We start from the raw sequence: 25,378 nt of genomic DNA, 5'->3' as shown, positions 1-25,378 counted from the left end.
ATTGTGATGGAATACTATTATGCTATATGAAATGACAAGCAGGATAGTTTCAGAAAAACCTGGGAAGGCTTATGTGAACTGATGCAAAGTGAAGTGAGTAGAATCACAAGAACATTGTACATAGTAGCAACAATATTGTAATGATGATCATCTGTGAAAGACTTAGCTACTCTGATCAATACAATGATTTTAGACAATTCCAAAGGTCTCCTGATAAAGATGTTATCTACCTTCATAGAAATAACTGATGAACTCTGAGTGTAGATTGAAGCATAATTTTTTCACCTTATTTTTCTTGTTTTTTTTCACAACATAGCTAATATGGAAATATGTTTTGCATGATTTCACATGTATAATGGATAACATTGCTTATCTTCTCAATGTGTAGGGGAGGGACTAGAGGGAAGGAGGGAATTCAGAATTCAAAAAGTTTTTTTAAAAGTTTTAAAAAGTTAAAAATAAATAATGATTTTTTAAAGAAAGTTTATGATTGGCAAAGTGACATGAGGAGAATTGAGGTTTAGAAATAGTAATGTGATACACACTCAATTGGGTATAGAAGTTTATCTTACCCTACAGTAAAGCAGGGGGGAAGGGGATAAGAGAGGGGGGATAATTAAAGGCACAGCAGATTGGGAGAAGGGGTAATAGGAAGCAAACACTTTGGTACAGGGACAGGTCAAAGGAGAGAATAGAATAAATAAAGGGTGGGACAGGAGAGAGGGAAATATAGTTGGTCTTTCACAACATGACTGTTGTGGAAGTGTTTTGCATGACTACATGTGGATAACATTTTGAATTGTTTGCCTTCTCAATGAAGGTGGGTGGGACAGGAGGAAGGGAGAGAATGTGGAACTCAAAGCTTTAAAAATGAATGCTCAAAAATTGTTTTTACATGCAACTAGGAAATAAGATATATATAGGAAATGGGACATAGAAATCTATCTTGCTTTACAGGAAAATAGAAGGTAAGGGGATGGGGGTGATGGAGATAGGAGGGAGGACAGATTGGAGGAAAGGGTAATCAAAATACATGCTGTCCTGAGGCAGGGGAAGGAGGGAGACTGGGAGAAAATTTGAAGTTCAAAATTATGTGGCAGTGAATGTTGGAAACTGAAAATAAATAAATTTTTAAAAAAGAAATATTAATGTAAAAATAGTGTTTTCAGTTGGATTAGAGAAAAACTAGAGCTAGGGAAATGAAGTTAGGAAGCTTTTACAATTGTTCAGGACTAGACTGAGTAATTAAAAGAGGGAAAAGAAATTGGTAACTGATTGGGGATAGGGAACTATGTTGGCTCAGGCTAGAGAGGAATCAGAGGTGATCAAAGTTGATGGTCTAAGCATTTGGGAGAAAAGTCTTGACATTAACAGAAACTGGGAATTCAGAAAAAAAGGAGGTCAGGTGGCTTTTATGTTTCAGGTTTTGGGGGTTGGTGCAGAAGAGAGAATATGTTTGGTTTGAGATTTGTACATGGAATTGTTAACACAAATCCTAGAAAAAAGAGACCTATATAACATGTCAATGGGTCTCCTACACTGTTGAGAGGAAAGGGTGCCCTGATTGGCCAATATGACTATTCTGGTATGAATGTGTGTAGCCACTGTACATGTATATCCCTTTGGACAGTTAGGTGGCATAGTGGATAGAGCACCAGTGTGGAAGTCAAGAATACTCATCCTCAGGAGTTCAAACATGGCTTCAGGCACTTCCTAGCTATGTGACACTGAACAAGTCATTTCACCCTGTTTGCCTCTGTTTCATTTGTAAAATGAGCTGGAGAAGGAAATGGCATACCACAGTATCTTTGCAAAAAAAACCCCAAATGAGGTCACAAAGGATCATACATGACTGAACATTACATTTTGACTAGTATAGTTTGATGAAATAAATCCATTAAGAACACATTAATTCTAGATCACCATTTGCAGTATGTAAAGGGATGGGGACTGGACCTATGAGTTTGCTGATATATGGAACTTCCAGATGAGGAAGCTTCTCCTACCTAACGCCAGTTGGTACCTTCTTTACAATTTGTAGCTTTAGGGAGTTGCTTATGGCATCAAAAGGTTAAGTGACCTACTTGGGGTCACACAGCCAGTATATGTCAGAGTTTGGAAGTGAAACTTGATATTTGGGCTCCAATCCTGGCTTTCTGTCGATATCATACTGCCTTTTTTTCCATTTGGTAAAATATACTTACGTACATAATTGAATTGCCCACATACAACAGTATGTTTCTTGTATCGATTCTATATTATCTAACCTCCCGGTTATTATAAGCTTTCTCTCCAGGAATTTTCAAAACCTAGAAGGTATAATGGTGGTATACTACAAGAGAACTGAGTATGGAATGAATGGATGAATGCAAAAGCATTTATTAAGTACTTACTGAATGGCAGGCATGGTGCTAAGCATTAAAGACATTAAAGAGCTGATCTGTAGAGTAGCCAATTGACAAGCCATTTTCAGAAGCAATAGTAAAATTGATTTGATTACTGCTCCTAGAACAAGAGGTGGGAGGGATTTTGAGAAGAGGACTTGTACAGCTTTTGTTACTGTTACTGTTCATCCTTCATTTTCAAAGAGGAAAAATGACATCATGATGTTGGGCTAAAATGGTGGATGATGGGTGATGTCTTGACTTTTGAGTGAATTGGATTTAAGAGAGGCAGAGTTGTGCAAAGTTGTCGGCCTTACTCTCTTTCAGAGCCATGGAAGTCCAGGGACAAGAAAAAAGTCCTGGGATACAGTGAAGGACCTGAGAGTCTTGTGCAAAATGTGTGTGACAACAGGCCGTGATGGAAGGCTGGATGGGATGTAAAGCATGATTGAACTGAGGTCACTTAGGTGTAAACAGGTGAAAGAACCCTGTCTCAAATTCCAACTCCGCTACTCTCTATCTGTTTAGCCTTGGGTAAATCACTTCATTTCATTGGGTTTCAGTTCTCCCCGCCCCCTCTATAAAATAAGGAGGTCAAACCAAATGATCTTTAAATTCCCTTCTGGTTCCATACGATAGTGTATTACCTGCAATGTCCTCTGTGGTAGGTATGTCCCCACTGCAAATTAGCAAACTAGTATTCTGATTTACCAATTAGTTTTATTAGTTCCAACAACATAAGAAAGTTATAAGATCAGAGGAGGACCATCGATTTAGAACTAGAAGGGACTTTAGAGGCAATCTCATTGAATACTTACATTTTACAGATAAGGAAACTGAGGCCCTAGAGGGTAAGTGATTTACCCAAAGTCACATAAGTAGTAAGCAACAGATGTAGGCTTGGGAACATGTCCTACGATTCCCTGTCCTTTTCTCAGGGCTTAATAAGCACAGAGTAAACTCATCATTGAGGTTTTAAAGCTGCAAAGTGAAAAGGCCAGATCTTGGACCCTGATGTCCCCAGCAAAGTAAAGCCTCCTTCTTTATTAAAGGCAATCCTGAGATAGTTCAGCTGGGGTCAGTGCACAGTATTTGTATCTGACACTTTGACTGGCTGCTTAGCCAGTCTGACCCACAAGTAACAGAGACCTAGTTGAACACTCCTCCCTGGGGATTATATGGAGCTATCACCATCTCAGCTGGGTTAGACCTGCAGCACAATGCATTCTCCTGTCTGCAGTCATGCAGAGTCCAGTGTCATAGCCACATCACCTTTGAGGATATGAAGTTGGGATTTTTGTGGGTAAGGAAGTTATAAATTCCATAAACAGAAATTGGGAAAGCATTGGTTGAGTAGTAACATGGAAGACAGAAATCAAAGAAAGAAAACAGACCACCAGCTGGATACGAGTCAACAATGCATCACAACTGCAAAAACACACAAGCTGCAATTCTGATTGCTCAATGGGAGCATTGTTGGGGAGACAATCCTACCTCTCAATTTGTCTCTAGTGAGACTACAGCTAGAGCTCTGTGTTTGGGAACATCACACTTGCAGAAAAGAGCCCTGAGAATGTGAAAGGGAAATCTGAAAGACATAAGTGAGAGTGGAAATGCAAGGGTTTGGATATGAAAAGATGTCCCTGCAATCTATAAATATAGGCCAAGTTGGATTTTTTTTCTTTTTTTTGTTTTTATTCTGAACATAACACACTAAACAAAATGAAAATTTCCGTATACACAGTAGGACAGAGAAAGAGGAATGTATGTGTAACTGCAGGTTCTTACTATGTACAGCTCATTTTTCTTTCTAAGTATATAAAGTAGCTTTCAAAGCTATTGTTTGTCTGTACTTCTTTCTGACTTTTTTTAGTTTCTGACCTTTCTGCATTTGTTTAAGGATTCATCAGTAACCTTCTTCTTTCTTCCTTTTCCCTAACCCTGTCCCCCAATTCCATCTTCCTACCTATTTCCAGCTGGGAAAAGAAAAAATAAAAACAGAAAAACAAAGTCTTCTTGTCTAGCTCCTGGTCATGTAGTTCAGTTTTTCATAGGCATGTTTAAGTAAAGGGAAAGAAAAGTACACCTTTCCACTAAGTTATTCTTTAAAAAAATAAAAAATGGTAAATAAAGTCATTAAAGAAAAACAGCTTAACATTATGTTTAAATAACATGATATAGAACAAGAATTAAAGAAATGCAAATGCTACGGTATAATTAGATAAATCTTGAGAACCACATAGTGTTAAGAGATACTAGTTGTTCAGTCAGTTTTCAGTTGTGTCCAACTCTCTGTCACCCCATTTGGGGTTTTCTTGGCAAAGACACTAGAGTGGAGTTTCTTCTCTAGCTCATTTTACAGATGAGGAAACTGAGGCAAACATGGTTAAGTGACTTCAAGTTGGATTTTTAGAAGAAGGTAAAATCAAAGGAAAGTAAAGGACCTCTGTCCTTGATTCACTGTGGTGACTAGGAGGGAGGTTAAGGAGTAATGCATTCAAATTGGAGCAAAGTTTTAAGGCTAAACAAATCTTGTTGATGATAGGCCAGGCACTACAATTTAATGTGTTTTATAGGTCTCTTCTACAACCACCAGGATAAGCTAGCTCTTTTTTTTTTTCAGCATTCTATTTTGTTGCCTGTGGACCAGCCAACATTGGCCCCTCAAGGACTTAGATTCATCTCCAGGGAGAATGGGAGAATTTTCTGGTAAGTATACACCAAGTGGTTCAAGTCTGTCTCTGCTTCTAAAGTGAGTTTGGATCTAAAGAATTAGTTATTACTTTGTTAAAAAAAAAAATTTAAAAAGTAGGCAAATAACATACAATCAGTAAAAGCATTTAATTGGACCGGGAAAAGAATTAGAAAAAAATCTAAAGATTTTCAACAACTAGTCCTTCTGGTGAGTGAATTCCTATCCTTCCCCAGCATCATTCAGAGAGAAAATTTCTCACCTCAATCCAGATTCCCACCAACAAAGTGGGGAAAACAGGTCAAAGTTTTGGGTACCTGCCATTAGGACCTCTGGGTCATCATTCCATCTTCTACTTGTAGCTCTCCTCAGCCTTTACATAACACTGGCAGATTTTGATAATTTCCTTGGCCCTAATGACCCACTTTTATTATAGCTCTGCTGGCAGTTAGATCATCAGTCAAGCCCAGCAGTCTCCAAACCCCTATCAGTAAAATATTTTTGAGCAAACACCACCAATATATGTCTATTTATTTATGAATTTATACACATGTACTATTGTACTCATATAGAAGCTGGCGAGTGCCCCAGTTCCATTTAATGACTCAACATCAATTAGCTTTTCGAAGTAAGGAGAAGCACATAAAGTAAGCTCTTATTACCAAGCTTCCTTACAGAGTTCAGAAAGTGGGAGGCCCAGGTTTGGAGTAGAATATGTACAGTGCTAAGTAAAAGGGAGAGTCAAATAATTTATTTCATAAAATGATTTCTAATCACGAACCTTACCCAGCAATCCCATGTCTAGGCTGTGAGTGTGTGTGTGTGTGTGGGGGGGGGGGGTATGTGTGTGTGTGTGTGTGTGTGTGTGAGTGAAATAGTTTTGTCTGAACTGTTCTTTCTCTTATGATTCCTCCAAGATGGCTATTATATGGATCCTGTTCCCCTCCCCCCAAACACACACCCACAGCTCACTTTCATGGCTCAGCGTCATCTTGTGGCAAAATTGCTGTAAGCCCAAGGATAGGAGGGGAGTCTTCAGCTCACTACCATGTTTCCATCAACAGAATAGGGTCCTGGGCAATTATGTTAAGGCAATGTTACCTGAAAGACTCTCCAAAGTAAATTACTGGATTAGGCTTAGAAGGAGAGGCAAGCCAGAGTCATTGCTTGGTGGAAGACTTGGCCAATTTGCTAGAATAACTAAACCAAGTCAGGGAGTTCTGACATGTTTTTTTCTGGTTTGTACACAACGTGGACATTTGGAATGGTCTCCTGTAGCCCAAATGGTTCAAGACAGCCTGAGAGGGTCCCTCAGCTTTTTTGGCTGCTCAGACACAAAGAGAAGAGAAGGTAGGGACTACTCTTGAGTACAGTGAGTGACCTACTAGATACACAAAGTATGGAGAAACTGATATACTTTTGTAGTACTGTCACCACTGACATTCAGTAATAGCTCCTGATTCAGAGGGCTGAAGGCCACAGAATTGACCACATCCTTATGTTGGAACTTGGCCAGATAGACATCATGTTAATCCTAGCTAAAGCCTATTAGTCTCCTGCATACTGCCAACAAAATCCCTGCTGACAGCAAGGAAAATGAAGAGGCACTCATTCCTGAAGGTATACAAATGGTGGGTCCATATAAGCTTTCCTTCAATCCACTGTTTCTTTGCAGGAGTCTTTTTAAAATGCTTGTCCATACTGCGAGGGTTAGTTTAGTTAAAACAAGACAATAAAATATTTAAATCTATTTTACTAGAAACATGTGAACTACAATATGTTGCAATATGCTGAAAGCAAATGAACAAGTCAGGGTACCACGGTCAACCTTTCCATGTTACAGAAGCACCACCTCACAAAACAAGTGACACGTCACCATCTAATATATGGACCAAGTGACAGTAACAGTGCCAATTAATATATTAAATATTAGTAAAGCTTCATTACTCTAGATTAAAAAAAATTCTAATATTGTCTTCCAGGTTCAATGGCTCAGTGGACAGAGAGTGTTGGGTCTGGAATCAAGAAGTCTTGAACTCAAATCTTGCTTCAGACACTTACTAACTGTGTGACCTTGGGCATAACCTCTGTCTGCCTCAGTTTTCTCTTATGTAAAATAGGGATATTAGCATGTACCTTTCAGGATTGTTGTGATGATCAAATGAGACAATAATTGTAAAGTATATAAAGTAAATGCTATATAAATGTGTTCATATATATTTATTTATATTTGTACTTGGAGGATTGTCTCTCCTAGTCAACTCTGAGTTGAGAATTCTCACTTCTCAGTTCTCCATTGAGAATTCTCTTCATTTTTACTACATGGTCTGGTTTGTACTTCCTTCTCTTTGCCATCTCATCAATGAGAGGACATTCCCAAATAACCAGCACATTGTCCCAAAAGAATTTGAAGTCTCATCACATCAGGGTAAAGCATCAGGAACTTGGAGAGTCAAGGAAAATGTGCCTCCTAATGGGAGATAGGTGTGTGTTTGTTGAACAACACAGCAGTGTTACACAGTATACTTATCTATATCTGACCTTGTTACATCTAAAAAAATCTATGAACTACAAGTTCTGTGCTTTGCTACTACAATGAAAGTGGCTGTTACTAGACTAGATCCTAAAGTGACTCCTTGATCCATGTGGAATCAATACTGGGTCACCTGCAAAATCTCGCATGGACTTTGTTCCCAAACTTCTTGGACAATGTTCTTTCCCAATCTTTCAAAACTCATATAGGTCTTGGAAAGAGAGGGCCCTTACAGCATTGTCTCTCATCAGCCACTGCCAGTGAAGGAGTCAAACCAAGAGCCAGATTCATCAAGAAGGAACTACCAAAGAGAGTGGCTAAGGCCCTGGTGAGTGAGGGGCTCAAGAAGGCATTCTTGGTTCTGGTTATGCAGATAATAGATAAGGCTTTTCCTCACCACGTGGTTAGCAGACCAGAACCAGTCGCAGTGTGTACACATACTCCCAAATCCCTCTAAGGCTCTTCTGAAATGATCAGATTGATTCTGTCATCCTATTTACAATACACTGATTTTGTCTTGTAACTGCCCAAGTCATGGTTCTGTCACTGAACTTAGTTCAGAAATTCAGCTGTAATGAGTTAAATTTAGAAATCCAGTTCTCTTGCTAATCACTGTTCTGTTCTTGCCTCAAGGAACCGTTATCCTTGAGGGATGCAGGTGAACACTAGGGAGTCTGGTCAGGTATCTTCACACCACTAAGCCATCCTTTAAGGATTTCTGGTTTGCTATCCACAAAGAAGTTGGCCCACTGTCTCAACCTTTGCAGGTAGACTTGAACAGTGAACTTTTTTTAGTCCAAGGAGGAAAGGAGGGGGTTGTTGCTAGCCTGTCACTACCAATTTGTAACCAATTATATTGTTCTCCACAGCTCTGCTCTGTAACCAATCATACTGATTTCACCATTCATGATGTAGAGTTCTTTTAACCAATCATAACTTGTTCCCCACCTACAAAGTCCTGTTCTTTGTTCTGCACTCCCCCAAACTACAAAACAGGGCTGTCCCCCTCACTCAGAGGTCTCAACTATGCTGAAGAAGCTGAGATGCTGTTTATTGGTAAATTCATACTTTACTGATAAATTGTTCATGTTAGGAACTTTGTGCCTCAGTTTACCTTATATTAACTGTTACATTTCTATTAGATCACAACTCTCCTACAAGGAGGTTTCCCACTTCTTCCTGTGGAGAGCAACATCAGAGGTGCCCTGTGTATGTTCCAGTCCCCCATTACCCGAAGAATAAAAAATAAAGAGGAAAAAAGCAATTTAACAAAACTTACCAATAGAGTAATGGAGTGTGATAGTATATGCAATGCTGTACACTCACAGGTCCCCATCACTATAAAGAAGGGAGGAAGTTTGATGCTTACAATCTAATAGCCAGAGGTAGTTTGTACCCAGGTAGAATGGATAGGCTTTTCAACTGATGGAAGTGGGCAGGGATGTGAAAGAGAGGGGAAAAAATGACTAGGAAGTTTTGAATCTGGGTGACTGGAAGAATGGTGATATCATCCAAAGAGAAAGAGTAGTTAAAAAGAGGGACAGATGAATGAGAAGATGAAGATTTCAATTTGGGATAAGTTGAGTTTGAAGTATCATTTGAGATATTCAGGTAGATATAGCTAACAACCAGTGGCAAATAAAAAACTGAAGCTCAAGGGAGAGAAAGAAGTTGTCTATAGATTGTGTGTCAATCTGCATGGAGGTGACAGTAGAAGCCCTAGAAGCAGGTGAGATCTCCAAGGGAAAAGATTATAGAGAGGGAGGAAAATAGGATAAAGCTTATGGGATAGAAAAAGGAAAAAGTAACAGGCAGAGAAGTGGAAAAAAACAGAATAAGGCAGTGCCATAACAGTAATAGCTAGCATTTATATAGCATTTTAAGGTTTACAAGCCAGCTAGCTGCCTCCTACACAGAGCGACTTGCCCAAGGTCACACAGTTAGTAAGAATCTGAGGCCAGATTTGAACTCAGAGGCAGCTAGCTGGTTCGGTGGATAGACGACTAGGCCTGGACTCAGGAAGACCTGAGTTCAAATCTGGCCTCAGACATTCACTAGTTGTATGACCCTGGGCAAATCATTTAATCTCTGTTTGCCTTGGTTGATTGTTGTCCTTCATGCTTGAAGAGGACCAAAATGAAATCACTGTGTCAGGGTCAAGGTTTAGCACGTGCAACTGTGGCTGATCAGACCAGTATGAGCTCAGAAGGCTCTACCATAGGTCAGGCACAAATAGTCTATAAAACATTTAGACTGGGAGATGGTTTTAAATGTGTACATGCTATGTTTCTTTCGAGCTACTGCAATTCTAGTTTGCTCATAGAGTGTACTCTTTCTTTGATGTGGATGCACCATACTGGGTGGTCCTGTGACAGTGTCTCCCATGTCCCACAATCAATTCCAAAGTTTTTGAGACCTTAAGAATATCCTTGTATCACTTTTTCTGACTACCATGTGAGTGTTTGCCCTGTGTGAGTTCTCTATAAGATAGTAATTTAAGGTTAATGGTGGGTGGGGGGAAGAGTTAAAGATCTTTCCCACCCATTTATAGGCCTCAATACCTTCTGTTAATTTTTATTGAGGCACTAGGTCAGAAGGTCCTGCCCTCCAGCTCTGAAAACTATGTAAATATTCTGAGGTGAGGTTTTACTTTGGGACTTGGTTTTTGAAAGAAAGTTTGTGTGCCAGATGAGAGTGGGAAGTCGCTAAGGAGCTCTCTGGCTTTGAAAACCCAGATGTTGGTGCTTTTCTCTCTGGTAACTATGTATGTATGGTCAGACAGTTATCTGTCTGTTGATCTGTGATGTATGTATTGTTTATGGTCAGGCAGTTGGAAGCCCTGACTGTTGGTCTTTATTTCTCTGTCTGTATTTTCTCTGAAGTTCTGGGGGCTGACTTTTTCCCCTGAACTAAGTGAATGTTACATGAGCTTGATTAAAGTACATTGTTGACCCCTCAAAAGTTGCTTTCCTTTTAGAGAAGCAGATCTAAGAACCTGTGCTAGCAGGCCCTCCTGGATGTGTCAGGGTGCCTGCTTTTACTGATAGTCTTTTAAGCAATTGTACATTGGCATTCAAACAATCAGAGTTTCACTTTCTGCAGTAGAATTGGAATGGTTGGCCTTCCAGCTTAATAAAGGACCTTAGTATCCCGCACCCTGTCTTGCCAGGTGATCTTCAGAATCTTCCTAACACAATTCAAATGGGAGTGATTTTATTTCCTGGCATGGCGCTGGTATACTGTCTAGGTTTTATGTGCATACAGCAGTGAGGTCAGCACAATAGCTCTCTAGACCTTCAGTTTTGTAGGCAGCCTAATACCTCTTCTCTTCCACATTTTTCTCTGGAGCTTTCCAAACACCGAGCTAGCTCCAGTCAACCTCATCATCTATGTGGACATCCCTTGAAAGCACACTGCTAAGGTAAATGAACTTATACACACATTTCTCTATTTGCTGTAATTGATGGTTCCACTTGTGACTATATGGTGCTATCTGGCTGTTTTCTTGGTGTTAATTAACAGGACAAAATTAGCATAAGCAGCAGAGAAATTCTCTGTTACATCTCAGCCTTAGAAGCTGCATTGAATACACTATCTTCTGGGAAAAAAGGTCACACAACCAACTCTCCTTCCACTTCAGTCTTAGCTTGTAACCTTTTCAAGTTAAAAGGTTACAAGGTCATCACTTCAACAGATGACCTTAATGCCTTAATCCACTGGAGAATGGCAAACCACTCTAGTATCTAACAAGAGAGCCCCATTTAGGGTCACGAAGAGTTGGACGCAACTGAACGACTTTCTGACTTCATCCACTAAGCCACCCAGCTGCCCATATAATATGTATAGTACATCATATATGTATATATATACACACACACACACATATATATAGTATATTATATAGTATCTATAGCATACCACATAATACTATTATACCAGTATCAGTTTATATATCATATATTGATATATTATATTATATCAGTACTATAGCAGTTTCAGTTTCCTCCTCTGTAAAATGAGGAGGTTGGCCTCTAAGGCTTCTAAAATCCCACCCTTCTATTCTAAATCTATGATCCTATGAGTTTCATAACATCCCCTTTGAGGTAGGTAGGCAATTTACAAATAGGCAAACTGAGATTCTAAGATACCAGGAGAGTTACCTGTGTAGAGATTCACAACATAGAGAGTCCTAGTCAGGACTAGAACCCAGGGCTTTTGACATGTAATCCTGTGGTCTTCTGACTATATCCCCTTTCTTCTAGAAACAAAGTGCTCTGCTGTATTCATCTTTTAAGTCTCCCATAGTACCCAAAATGGTCCCCTGCATGTAACTGGTGCTCAAAATTGTTTGATAAATGAATGCAATTCCAAATTCCCTGAATTGTAGATGCTAAGCCTAGATAAGGAGCACATTAATAACACTACCTCACCTTCAATGTGGGGAGTGAAGATCAGTCACTTAGTGGGACAGCAAGAGTGAGTTAATGGCAAAAGAAAATGAAAACAAAATCTCAAGAGCATAACTGAGAAAGAAATGATATATGTAAACCCCATGCAAATTTTATGCCATTATGCAAATACACCTGTGGCCCTCCTGATGATTCCAGACACCTGAATAGGGCCCTTTGCAATTTCCTAGTGAGGGACATTGCTTTAGCCATTGGCAATTCAAATCCCTTCTGACATTAATTTTTAAAGAGTGCAGCAGGTATCTCAATAACCAAAATACTCTCTGATGCAACATTTAATTATTTGCATTTTTAAAACCTTCCAATTTATTTCCATCTAACATTCTTTAAAATAAATCAAACATCAGGGCCCAGCAGGTGTTTCCAACTATAATGCTTAGCTGGATGCTTCTGGCAGTGAAGCAGTGATGAAACACTGACAACGACCATGTTAGCATTTAAATGATAATAATTAGGCTTGGTTAACAGGCCACTGAGACAGAGTTCACCCTTCTCCAACAGCCATTGTTTTTGCCTTTGATGCTCCATGGGAAAAAAAAAAAGGACAACAGCTTGGAGGTTATCTTCTAGTTCAAAATGACTGTTAAATATTCGGGTTAAACATACTGAAAACACATTGGCACAATTTTTAAGAGTTTGATTTTTTCCTACCAACTTCAGCACTTGGTCATAAGAATATTACTATCCTGGTTAACATTTGCTCCTACCACTGATAATAATTGCAGCGATGACAACTACTATACATAGAGGGGAGTCTGATGAGTTTTTAAGGGGGTCTCTTGGAGGAGAGTCGTGGCTTGGGACTTTGATAGCTTCTCCTTGTGGATGCTGTGGTCAGGGCTATAGTTCTCAGGTTATAACAACAAATTTCTGAGTGCTTGGAGATTACAGATGGGACTCACATTCATTGTCTCATTTTATCATGTTAAGGATTGTTAACGGGTCCCCTGAACTTGTCTTTTTGAGTTGCCAGATTTTCCAGAAATACTGGACCCAGCATATGCAGGAAACCTTGAGTATGTCCAGGACAAAACACTCCTCAGCTGACATAATGTGTGGTTTGCATCCCAAACTGGACTTCCTGTGTGTCCTTGAGAGTCAAGACAGGCATCAATCAGTCTGTGCTAGGCTGAGGAACCGCTTGTGCCGCTGGGACCATTGTAGATAAGCAGACCATCCTATCTTCATAGTCTAGCAGTTCGCAAGAGAAAAGCATGTGGCTTTGGCTGTTGCCTTGCTCCTCCCCTTCTGGAGGAGTTTTGTCCTTTCCCCTCCTTTACCGCACCTTTTCCCCTCCCACGCTCCCTCAGGTAGAGATTTCTGGTATCTCCTCTTTTCTTTGTCCTGCTGTTATAAAAATGCAAGGGCAGCTTGGTGGTGCAGTGGATAGAGCACCAGTGCAGCAGTCAGGAGGACCTGAGTTCAAATCTCACCTCAGGCACTTGACACTCACTAGCTGTGTGATCTTGGACAAGTCACTTAACCCCAATTGCCTTATCCTGGGTCATCTCCAGTCATCCTGAAGAATATCTGGTCACTGGATTCAGATGGCTCTGGAGGAGAAGTGAGGCTGGTGACCTTGCACAGCCCTTCTTCACTCAAAACAAAGTCAAGTGCAAGTTATGTCATTATTTCTCTGATGGCATGGTCTTCTTCAGCAACAAAGGACAAATGCACATTAAAAATGCAAACTTCTATGTGGATCATGAACTCTTTGGGTTCCACATGCATATTCATTTCTCTTGTAATAAACCTAGTTTTCATGTAAGTTTCATGAAATTGTGATTGCCTATTAATAACTATCACAAGGACCCAACTAGATTATTGCAATAGGCTTCAAACTGGTCTCACAGAGTGGTCTCTCCCCATTCCAAGTCATTCTCCACACAGCTGCTAAAGACTTTTTAAGCATAGATCTGACCCTGTTACCTGACTCTCTACTCAGAAATTCCCAGTGCCTCCCCACTCTGGGATCAAGCATAAACTCCTTTATTCAGCTTGTAAAGCTCTTTACCAACATTTCTTCCAACCTTTCCGGTCTTCTTACCCATTACTCAAGGTACTCTGGTTCAGTCATGATCACCTTCTTGCTGTACTTCCCACAGGACTTTCCATGTCCTGTGTCTGTGCCTTTGCCCATGTCTGAAATGTTCTCCCTCCTTAACGCCACTCCCTAGAACCCATCCCTGGCTTCCTTTAGATACCACCTTCTGCAGGACATCTTTCCTGGTCCTCCCAGCTGCTGGCATATTCCCCTTTGTTAGCTTCCATAGACACTGTATGTATCTTATGTGTGATGATTTATAGATACATGTTATTTTCCCCATTTTTGCTTTTTCTTTGTATCTCTAGAACTTTATAAGGACTTAGTAAATGCTTGCTGATTGATGAAAAGGTGAGTGCTTTGAGAGCAAGAACTGTTTTTAATCTTTCTTTATATCCCCACAATTTAGACCCTGTGTCTAGCACACAGAAAGCACTTAATAAATGCTTATTGACTTAATTTGCCTTTATGATTGAGCCTCACTTTCCTCAAATGAAAGGATGTAACTTGATGGCCTCTACAATCCTTCCTAGTTCTTTAGGATCCTAATTCTTCCTTCCCATTCTTTCCTTCAGAGCCTCCCAAACATTGAGCTACTGCCAGCAGAGCATGCAGAATAAATATCTGAAGCCGTGTTTGAACTCAGGAAGATGAATCTTTCTGACTCTAGGCACTGTACTAGGTACTATCCACTGCAGCTGCCTTTTACTCATCATGGCTTAACATATCTCCACTTCTCCCAGCACCTCCATTCCCAAATTTCTTCCTTCATATCACTAATCAGCCACTCAGGAAAGTTCTAACAATGCTACCTGGACAAGCAGCTGCAGAAGTGCCAGTGGGAAAATCCACACATCCACCACACACACCTTCAGTATACCCACCCCTGCACCCCTAGATTGCCCCAAACTGTGGAAGACACTACTTAGCTGGCAGGCTCCAAGACAGAGGACATGGACGATGAGTAAAAGTCCTGGCCCCACCCTATTTGTATTTTAGGTGGGGCAGAACGAATCACACAGCAGTAGTTACCTATTTAGCACCCTTGCAATATTCACTCTCCCCATCTACACTGTCACTGGCTGGAGGGATCCCAGAGGAGCAACTGATTTCTCCTCCCACCCCTTCTCCCCTCCACGCCCCTCCCTACTAGGAAGAACTCTTGGGCTGAGTATTTTAGTGCTATTGTACATGGGCCATCATCTAGTATTCTCATTATCAATTAACCCACAGAAATCAATCAACTTTTACAAAAGGGTAGTTACTAAGAAGTTATAACAATATAGAAGGACAAAAACACACCCGCCCCACCACAAACAAGGCACTACCTCTCCTGGGAATCTATTTGATCCCTGAGAAGCTTGAGTTCAAACTTAAAAGTGGTTAGTGTGTGTGTGTGTGTGTGTGTGTGTGTGCGCGCGTGTGTGTGTGCGTGTGTGTGTGTGTGCTGCCTAGCCCTATGAGTCTTTTTTCTGGCATACCTAATGAATAAATCACTCTCTTGCTCAGCTACCCTAGCTCCTTCCACACTGATGCTGGGCTGGGTCAAGCAGTTCACACTATGATTGTGCCAGTTTCAAACAGGACTCACTGATGCTACTGACTGGAATTCTAGTTGTCAGTGAGACTTTGGATGGCTAGGATGGATCTACCAGTCTCGCTAGCCACCAGGGCACTCCCACCTCAGGATACTCATTCACCTAAGGTTAGCTAGGTGATGCAGTGGATAGAGCACCAGTGCAGGAGTCAAGAGGACCTGAGTTCAAATCTCACCTCAGACACTTGACACTCACTGGCTGTGTGACCTTGGGCAAGTCACTTAACCCCAATTGCCTCATCCTAGGTCATCTCCAGTCATCCTGATGAATATCTGGTCACTGGATTCAGATGGCTCTGGAGGAGAAGTGAGGCTGGTGACCTGCACAGCCCTCCCTCACTCCAAACAAAGTCAAGTGCAAGTCATGTCATCATTTCTCTGATGGCATGGTCTTCTTTGGCAACGAAGGATGAACACACACTCGTTTACCTATGATTAGGAAAGAATAAACACAAAAGAGAGAAAAGAAAGGTATCATGGGTTCACACACATATGGTGGTGTAGAGGAGGTGACCCATAATTTGGGGGAAACATCTTCTCCTCCCAAAAAGTAACCTTAGAGGTAAAAGAAGAAGCTACAGAGTTGTACAAATAGCAACCCTTAGGCTAGCAAGGAGGGGATGAACCTTAACAATTTCTACTTTGAAAGAAGCCTCCACTGTCTTAGAGATTTCCCATTCCACCAGGATATTCTGATAAGACTAACCTCAGAGAAATGAATTTCCCACTGGAACAAATCTGATCTTTGGCAATTCTGGAGACCTCAAGGTTAATGCATTCTCTCCCAAATCACCTGATATCTTGTCCTTATTATTTAACCTTGCAAAAAAACCAGAAAATAGCCAAGCAGCTGCGTGGGCAGGGGGGGGGGGGGGAGGGCTCGTGCTCTTTACTTTGCTATCCACCTGGCAAATGCCCATCAGCTGATGCTAATTAAACTTTTTATCTTTTCCCCTTGCCTCCTGATTTACTGATCTCCTGTCCAATGTTAGGAGGAATTGGTGCCTGGAAGGATCTCAGGACTTCTGGGTTGAGGAACTCCCCATGAGCAGCCAGATAGAAGCTAGAGCCCACTGCCCCTTTCCCCACTCAGAGGATCACAGCTATTCTTCCTCACTCAAAATCCACCATGGAAAAGAGCAAGATGTTCACTCTAACCTTTTGCATGTGCTTTCAGTTTCAGTTCAGTAGTCAATTAAAAGACTTTCCATCTCCACGCACTCTCTCAACTCCAGTTAGTCACTCATGATCAGACAATGGCTCCCCAAAGTTCCATATATTAGATTGGCAGCAGGTAGAGAATATAGCACACATTCTGTACAAGCAATCAGGAAAAGCAAACCTGCATGCTCTAAGAACTGGGCCCTCATTGGCTAGTCCTCCATTACCTACTATTCACAAATAAGTAAATAAACATATAATGGAATGCATTCTCCAACGTTTTTTCCCTGATAGGAGTGCCCTACCAAAAGAGTTTAGAGAACATTGCTCTACACCGTGAAACTGACAGTAGAATGTCATGCAAAACAAGAGTCAGATTATCTAGATATGTTTCCTCTCTGGGTCTCGGGTTTTTCATCTGTAAAATGAGAGGGCTGCTCTAAATAATTTTGAAGGTGTCTTATAGCTCTGAAATTATCTATTGAAGTATTTTAATAGTGTAATGCTATTATAAATTCAATGATTTTTAAAATGAGGTTTACTTTTTAAAAAAAAAAAATTGGGCATTAACAATGAAAAATGGGCTTATTCATTATGTGAAGAGAACAGAGTATGATTTTCTTGTTTAGAAAGACCTGTGAACCCTTTCAGGCCCTGCTTTTTCTGCTCTAAAAAGAAGATTGTGATGCAAGTTAAGAAGCCACAGTTCTATTCAGTTCATTCTGATAACCTGCAGAGCACTGCAGTTATGAGAAGTTCTTTAAGTCTTAATGCTCTTGCTTTGGCAACCTAAGTTATGCAGAGTTCCTTGGGAAATAACTAGGAATTTGGAGGAACATAGTAAAGAAACCCACCAGGGGAATTAAAACCCTTTACTTCCTATACTTGGGGTATTGTGAAGATGTGTTTACATAAGAATATTTGGAGATTTTAGCTGACTATGAATTTATTCTGCAATGACTATTTGAAACAGACCCCATTTCATGAAGGATGCCAGTAAAATTGAGTTATTTCATACATATTCACCCCTCTGCTAAGTTATTACTTAAATGTGAAATAGTTCATTTAACTCTACCTACTTTAAAATTAGATTTTTTCATATTGCTCTTGCTAATTCACTTTTCTCTAATTTAAAGGTCTTTCCTCTTTATTTTTATTTCAGCTTTTCATGGAGATTAAATGAATTGCAGAAAGAGAGCTAGATTTGTAGATAGAGGACTCAGTTCAGAGCTTGTCTCTGCTACCTGCGTCAACATAGGCAAATCATTTCATCTCTCTGGTCCTCAGTTTCTCTTTGGTAAAATAAGAGGGTAGGTCCACCTGACCTTAGAGATCTCTTCCAGTTTTAAATATATAATCTTGTGGCCTTTTTCCATAGCATTTTTTAAACTGTTATTTTGAGATCTGAAATCTAGTTGCCAGACTCTCCAGTAGCCAATACTTTCAAAGATCTCTGATCACATAGGTGCAGAGGTTCCCCAAATCAATGCAGGTGCAAAGGCATTCATGGCTTTTCAACTTGCAGGACAACTATTCATGTCCTCCCGCAAAACCACCAGGGTGGGTGTGATCATCTAACATGCTAGGGGTCCACCTCTAGTGACACTGAATGGATATTGATGGTATATGCAAGTTATTCACCTTCATGACATGACAGCCCAATCTCCTTTTCCAGTCATGTACATGTACAATCATCCCTTCTACATTGCCCCTGTGATCTGGAATACCTGCGTAAAATTTTTTGGCTTTCCCTTCATACCAAAGAAGAAGTCTGAATAATTATGGTATTAAAAAATATGTTGATATCATATAATATTATATACATATTTTACACATTTCTGAATTTCTAAACTTTTCTCTGTCATCTGAGGCTTCCACAAATCCCCCTCCCCAAATTCACCATTTAATTTCTTATGTTGACCTGCAATGTATCAAAACCATGATGGGGAAAGTCACAATGTGGAAGAGATAACTGTATCTCTTTGATGACATCCTTTACATCCCTTCTGCATAATTCTTCATTAGTAATAAGCTACAACTTATTCAGGCCTACTATACACTTCTCTACTTGAGTTTTTGGTAACCTCTCCCCTCCCCCAACTCTAATTCTTAAGAGAATTCTGAAGGTACCACATGATATGCAGCCATCAATCCTCAAATGAAGAATGCTGACTTTAAAAAAGATAGGCCTTCTTTTTGGGAAGCTTGGTATACTTTAAAACACACTGCAATTTCCCAAAGATGCCGCAGCAAGCTTTCCTCCCCTTGTTCAATTCTGCATCCAGATCTTTGTCTCTCCACTGATGAACCAACTCTGGGAGTTGGTGCCGCTACACATCATAATCTGGACAAAAGGCATGCCTTATCTACTCAGTTTCTCCTGTGTAAAGAGTTTACCCAAAACTTTTTGAGTGACCCTGACATTCATTTAGGAGGCTCAGCAGTTTTCTGATGAATTCAGAATAGTTTGCACCTGAAGGCTCTCACCTGTCCTAGGGAACACCTTTCAGTATGGACTTGATACTGAACATCCTCCATGAGAGAGACAAATACCTGTGGCAAGGACAAATGGGAATTGGAAGACAAAATTCAGCCAGAACTGTGTTGGCAATTGCTTAACAAGTGACTCACAAAAGAACAAAAATACATACATGACACACTTTTAAGTTTCATCTGCATTATTAGCATTTTCATGATCACTTTCTTAAGTCTAGACAATCGACAAAACAATAATACAAGTCCTGACTTATAGTGTTTGCTAATTTTTGAAAGATGAATGTTCATAATGAGTATTTAACAATCAGCTTTCAAGAGCTCTTACAAACTGGTTCCTGCATACCACTGTGTACAACTCAACTCTCCCCACAACTACTCCAGCAAACGTAAGACCTCCAGAATGAGTGATAATTAGGAAATCTAATAACAAACCACACTGGGTTATTTTTCCTATCCCAAGATCGTATAGACAAGTAAACAGGGTAGGAACTATGGAACAAGGGTCAGGATCATAAATTTAATCCTGGTCCCAGGAGGGCGTCTCCCATAGAGTCCAGGATCAGAGACTTAGCCCCTGAGGCTCCTGGACAAGAGGTACACTAGCAGCCAAAGCTGCTAAGATCACAGGCAGAGAATAAAGCGAGGCTAGTCGTATAGGTGGACCAGAGCCTTAAGCAGAAAACAGAACTAGGTCAGCAGCAGAGGGTGTCCCAGAGAGGGATTGAAAACATCCTCCAGTGCTCTGAACAGTACTGACAGAGTAGTTTAGAACGAGTCAATGCCTAAACCTAAGCTTAGTCACTTAGTAAGGATCAAGGACTCAGCCCTCTCAGGGCTCTCAGTCACAGGCATAGAACTCATTAGACCAGTAGCATCTCTAGAAGAGTCTAGGGACTGAACTCTGGCCTAGAGGTCAGCAGAAGATCCCTCTCTGAACTCACTGAGTCTTTAGCTGGTTGACAAGGCCAATTACTGTCTATTGGAGTACCACCCAGGGACAAATCTATAGCTCTGTAACCTGAACAGAAACAGGGTTGGAAGCCTGGAAAGCCCCTTTGATTTGACTATGTAGGACTCAATGAAAGTCTGCTGCTCCCTGACTCAAACTGCCACCGTGAGCCTGGAAGAACATAGCACTCTATACCTAGAGAACATAGTGGCAGCTTCCCAGATAAGACTACTACAATTACTGCCAGAAATGTGCAAAATGATCCTAACACAGAGACCTAATTTAGGGTGAAAAAATGAGTAAACAAAAAAAAAAATAATAAAGATCAATTGTGATGTCAGGGATGTCCAAGACAGAACACAGAATGGGAGAATAACTCTTAAGCACCCACAAACAAAGCTTCAAAGGAAAAAAAGTTAAGAATAACTGCTTTAGGCCATAGTTTGCCCCACTGAATTAAATGTTTTTTTAATCAACAAATAAATGATCTCATCAACAAATGAGATGTTGCATTCTTTACAGCTTTCAGTGCTTTAGTCTATTTTTTTTAGCTTTCAGTATGATTACGAAGATATTGTCTGCTATGGAATAATATTTGTGAAACCTTATCTGTTTCCTTCTTAAACTTTCATCAAGGATACCTTCAATGCATGAGTAGATTATTCTCATAAAGTAGATTATTCTCAGTAGAGATGGGAAAGGAGGAACATGTGTCAGTAGTGACTGATGCTTTCTTGGTTGCTGTTTTTGGTCATAACAAAGCCTGTGATTATTTTCCCCCAAGTGATTGGCATCAAATACTTTGATATATAAGCCCTCAAAACCATCAAAAATATGTCATTTCCATTATGGACTCCTTTGTTTAGTCTAGCTGCTCTATCTTTGTTTTCTTTTGTGCCATTTTTACTTGCTTATATAACATAACAGGGACTGTAATTTCAGTGTGTAAATGTGGTGGCTCCACTGTCACTGAAGGAAAATAAGAGTTTGATATGGAAATCTTCACAGATCTTTTGCATTTTTCCATATTTGTTATCTTCCTTCAGGTTTCATCTTTAAATAACCTTGAGGTAATTTGATCTACTATATATAATCTTTCTCTAAGCATTCTATAAACTTGACGGCTTTATGAGGTAATATTGCCCATAATCTTTTACCAAATTCCTCCTCAATTTATAAACAAGTTACTAAACTGGTATTACCCTGAGGTGTCTCATCTTTAAACTTGTCAAGGAGATCAAGTATCTGCTGGCTGAGACAGTCTCCAGGAAGCTCTTGGCTTTCTCAATGTGGTCATTGGTTTACAACCATTAAGCTTATTTAGGAAATCATTGAGTCCATATCAAGTCAGTTCTTTTATCCCTTTCCCAGTTTCCTACTTCATCTACTTGCTTTAATAAGTCAACTTGAAGTTGTCTCAGTTGGTGCCATACCCTCTAACTTTTATTCTTTCTTCTGAGTAGTGACTGATATTTGTTCTAATAAATTGCTGGTCTGTCTTTACGCAAATAGATGATTAAAAATAATTCCCATATAATTTCTTATCAAAATAAAATCAATTTTATTTTTTGTGATGTTAGTTGTTACCATGTCCAACCATTCATTTTATTTTTGGAAAAAATATATTCTTAAAGAGCGTATATCACATTTATGACAAATGGGTATAAGTCTTCTGTACACTCTATAATCCTTTGGCCTTTCTCATTTCTTATTCCTGAAGTATGTTTTCCAACATATTCTTAGTTATCTTACCCAATAACCATAGCTTTACTAAAGTTCAAATATTAAAATATATACGTTGTTTTAATTTAGAGGTCTTATGAAGTTCTTTGTAAAATCTCTTTACTTTCTCATTCTCTGTAATAGATGTTGGTTCATAAGCTTCAATTAATTACCTTCAAAGTGAAATTATTTTGCAAATATTTTTTATAAGCACTGCAAGAAGAGATGACCAACTGATTCATGTCTAACAATTGTTAATGCTGCTAGACCCATGAACTGGGATACTGCTCTCACCTTTTTTCCCTGAGTAGTCCTACTCTGGCCCCCCGATACTGGTTCAGTCCTACGGGAAGCTTACCTTTAATGAGAGGGGTAAAGCTTCTTTTTGCTCAGACTCTCTGGCTCATATTCACCTCAGTGCTTAAGTTTTGGATTATGTCTAGAGTCTCCCCCTCCCCAAAAAAAGAAGAGTGAAAATGTACTAAAATATACAATATGAATCAGGTATGGTACAGGTATAGTCAATTCTGCCTTTAATGCTTATTATGAAAATGAGAATTTGTTCCAACACAAGGGAACAGTTTGAGCATAATTTGACTTTTGCTTTGTTTATTTGAGATTTTGTTCTGAAGGAAAACTGGCAGGGAATTTATGGGAGGTGGGTTGACCTTGATAGTTCAGTTGAGAGGGGTGGGGATGGATACTACTAGCATGTGGTGGAATCTATGGGAAGAGAAAATATCTGGCTCTGATTAGGACAAAATGATGCCTTGATCATCTTCCTTGACACAGGATGCAGTGAGAACTACCTGGAGGGGTGTGGTATTAAGAGTAACAGGGCAGGGACCTGGAGAGGTGGCAAAAGGGAAGACAGAGACACCCCACCACTACAACCATAGGAGGCTGTACTGTGTGTGTCTCTCATTCTCAGCTATGGGTTGATCCCATCTATACCCTTCACTGGGCAGTGGCTGGTGTTGTCAGTAACTAGGATCTTATGATAAGCTGCAGCTTTGGTGGCTTCCGACTTAAGGTCCCTGTCAAGGTAAAGTGCTATATTAATTGTATTATCTATTACGTATCTTCTGATGCAGTAGAAGGTATAGATGGAGGAGGGCTGGTCCAAACCCACACACTCCACACACAAACACACCTTCCCAGGTAACAGGAACACACAGAGCAGCACCTTGGAGCCAAGGATGCCACCACTATATTTATTATTTGTGTATTTCTTAACCATTTAATGTGTATAAAACTGTGCTACATTTTTATTATTTCTACCTTTTAAAAAATTTGTCACTAAGTTTTTGAGTGCTATATCCTTAACCTCACTTTCCCCATAAGCTCTGTCATTTTTACCGTGCAATTTTGCACAGCTCAGTGATTTTTAGGAAGACGTATGTCAAGCTGTAGCAGAATTGACTGTATTTAATTCCTTCTCACAAAAGAAATGGGACACCAAAGACCCACCACATACATTAACAGGACTCAGGTTATCAGTAGCTTAAAACCACTGTTATAATTTACTTGGCAGACTGTCACAAACATTACGTTAAGAAGCAGTTTGCAAGACTGCCAAATGGGCCTGACCACTTTTTACCTTGCTTCTGCACTGTGCAAACAACTGCCAGGCATCCTTTCACCTGCAGCCATCTTTTTTAATGACTAAACTTCCCTTGCTGCAAATCAACTCAATACTGTGACCTAGGGTCTCTCAAATTCATAAGACCACATACTAGGTTGGACACATCCATCTTGGAAATAATATCCAGTCACCTATTCAGGGAAGGAAATACAAAATAGAAAAGGCAGTCAGAGGCCCAGTTGCAATCTTACCTGGTTGAGTGGCCTCAGGGTAGGGGAAGTAGACCATTTATGACATACACAAACACCAGGTTGCCCATGGAAATCTTGTGGCAGAGACTGGCCACATGAAAGAGCTGATGGAATAGAGAAGACCAAAAACTGCGTTTCCTTTTTAACTTATACAGCATCCGACTCCCCTGACATTGTGGGTGAGGAGACCTGGAAGAGGGGGGAAGGACCAAGCAGCTACTCAGGGTTTGCTGAATTATTCTAATAATCAAGACATTAAGTCCTTTCATTGCTGAGTCACACGTGGAGTGAAGCTGCCCATCCTTTCCAAAGCTAAGTCCACATGTGGTTGGTCAGGAGGAGGAAGATCAGCTTTGTGCATGAGCAGTTCCCTCAAAATCATGTTTCTTGTTGCCTTTGGGAGCACAAAAAAATCAGCTTTACTAAGTCTTCAATTAGCCTCTCTGAGGAGAACCCAGGAGCTGTTCTCTTATTTATCTACAATTTCCGTTTTTGTTCACTTGTTAGTTGCTGGACAAGGATGTCACATTTGGAGTCTCAATAGCTAAGTTAATATTGTCACCCAACAGTTACCTACTGGTGATAAGCCTCTCCCAAATTATCTGGGTTACTCCTTAGAAACTGGCCTAAGGAAGAAATTAAAGGTATCTATAGTCATATGCAAAAATGATCTAAATCACTATTGATTAGAGAGATGCAAATCAAAACAACTCTGAGGTACCACATCACACCTATCAGATTGGTAACCATGACAGAACAGGAAGATGATACATGCTGAAGAGGATGTGGGAGAGTTGGAATACTCATTCATTGTTGGTAGAGCTGTGAGCTGATCCACCCATTCTGGAGGGCAATTTGGAGCTATGCCCAAAGGGCTACAAAAATGTGCACACCCTTTGACCCAGCAATATCTCTTCTAGGACTATATCCACAAGAGATCATAAAAATGAAAAAGGATCCCACATGTACAAAAATATTTATAGCAGCACTCATTGTGGTGGCCAAAAACTGGAAATCAAGGGGATGCCCATCAATTGGGGAATGGCTGAATAAATTATGGTATATGAATGTAATGGAATACTATTGCTCTATAAGAAAGGATGAACAGGAAGACTTCAGAGAGGCCTGGAAAGACTTATATGATCTGATGCTGAGTGAAAAGAGCAGAACCAGGAGAACTTTGTGCACAGCAACGACCACAGTGTGTGAGAGTTTTTTCTGGTAGACTTGGAACTTCACTGTAATGCAAGGACTTAAAAAAATTCCCAGTGGTCTTTTAAGGCAAAATACCTTCCATATCCAGAGAAAGAAATATGAAATTCAATCACAGAATGTAGCAGATCATTTTTTTGTGCGTGTATTACCTTTTGGTTTGTTATTTAATTCTTCTACGCAGCATGACTATAGTGAAAATGTATTTAATAGGAATGCATGTGTAGAATCTATATAAAATTGTATGCCATCTCAGGGAGGGAGAGGAGAGGGAGGAGGAAAA

General features: G+C 40.0%; 2 long non-coding RNA genes across 5 annotated transcripts in view; one reads left to right on the top strand and one right to left on the bottom strand.

The window, feature by feature from the left end:
- LOC140501087 (uncharacterized) overlaps positions 1-16,632 on the bottom strand; it is a 109,925-nt gene extending 93,293 nt beyond the window's left edge. The window contains exons 1-2 of one of the 4 annotated variants that reach the window (XR_011966062.1): positions 16,426-16,579; positions 15,896-16,148 (exon numbers count right to left, since the gene is read on the bottom strand). This is a non-coding gene — a long non-coding RNA (uncharacterized lncRNA). Of the gene's footprint in view, positions 1-15,895; positions 16,149-16,425 lie in introns of all 4 variants that reach the window. The other 3 variants (XR_011966060.1, XR_011966061.1, XR_011966063.1) reach the window with 3 other exon arrangements.
- LOC140501083 (uncharacterized) lies at positions 2,721-7,279 on the top strand. The gene is made up of 3 exons (XR_011966055.1): positions 2,721-2,861; positions 5,008-5,093; positions 7,059-7,279. It is a non-coding gene; the product is annotated as an uncharacterized lncRNA (long non-coding RNA).
- Positions 16,633-25,378: the final 8,746 nt, after the last annotated feature.

Source organism: Notamacropus eugenii, chromosome 4 (genome assembly GCF_028372415.1).
Source record: "Notamacropus eugenii isolate mMacEug1 chromosome 4, mMacEug1.pri_v2, whole genome shotgun sequence".
Lineage (NCBI taxonomy): Eukaryota > Metazoa > Chordata > Mammalia > Diprotodontia > Macropodidae > Notamacropus > Notamacropus eugenii.
Note: the sequence above shows the minus strand (reverse complement) of the source record. Positions and strands in the feature narration are given on the sequence as shown.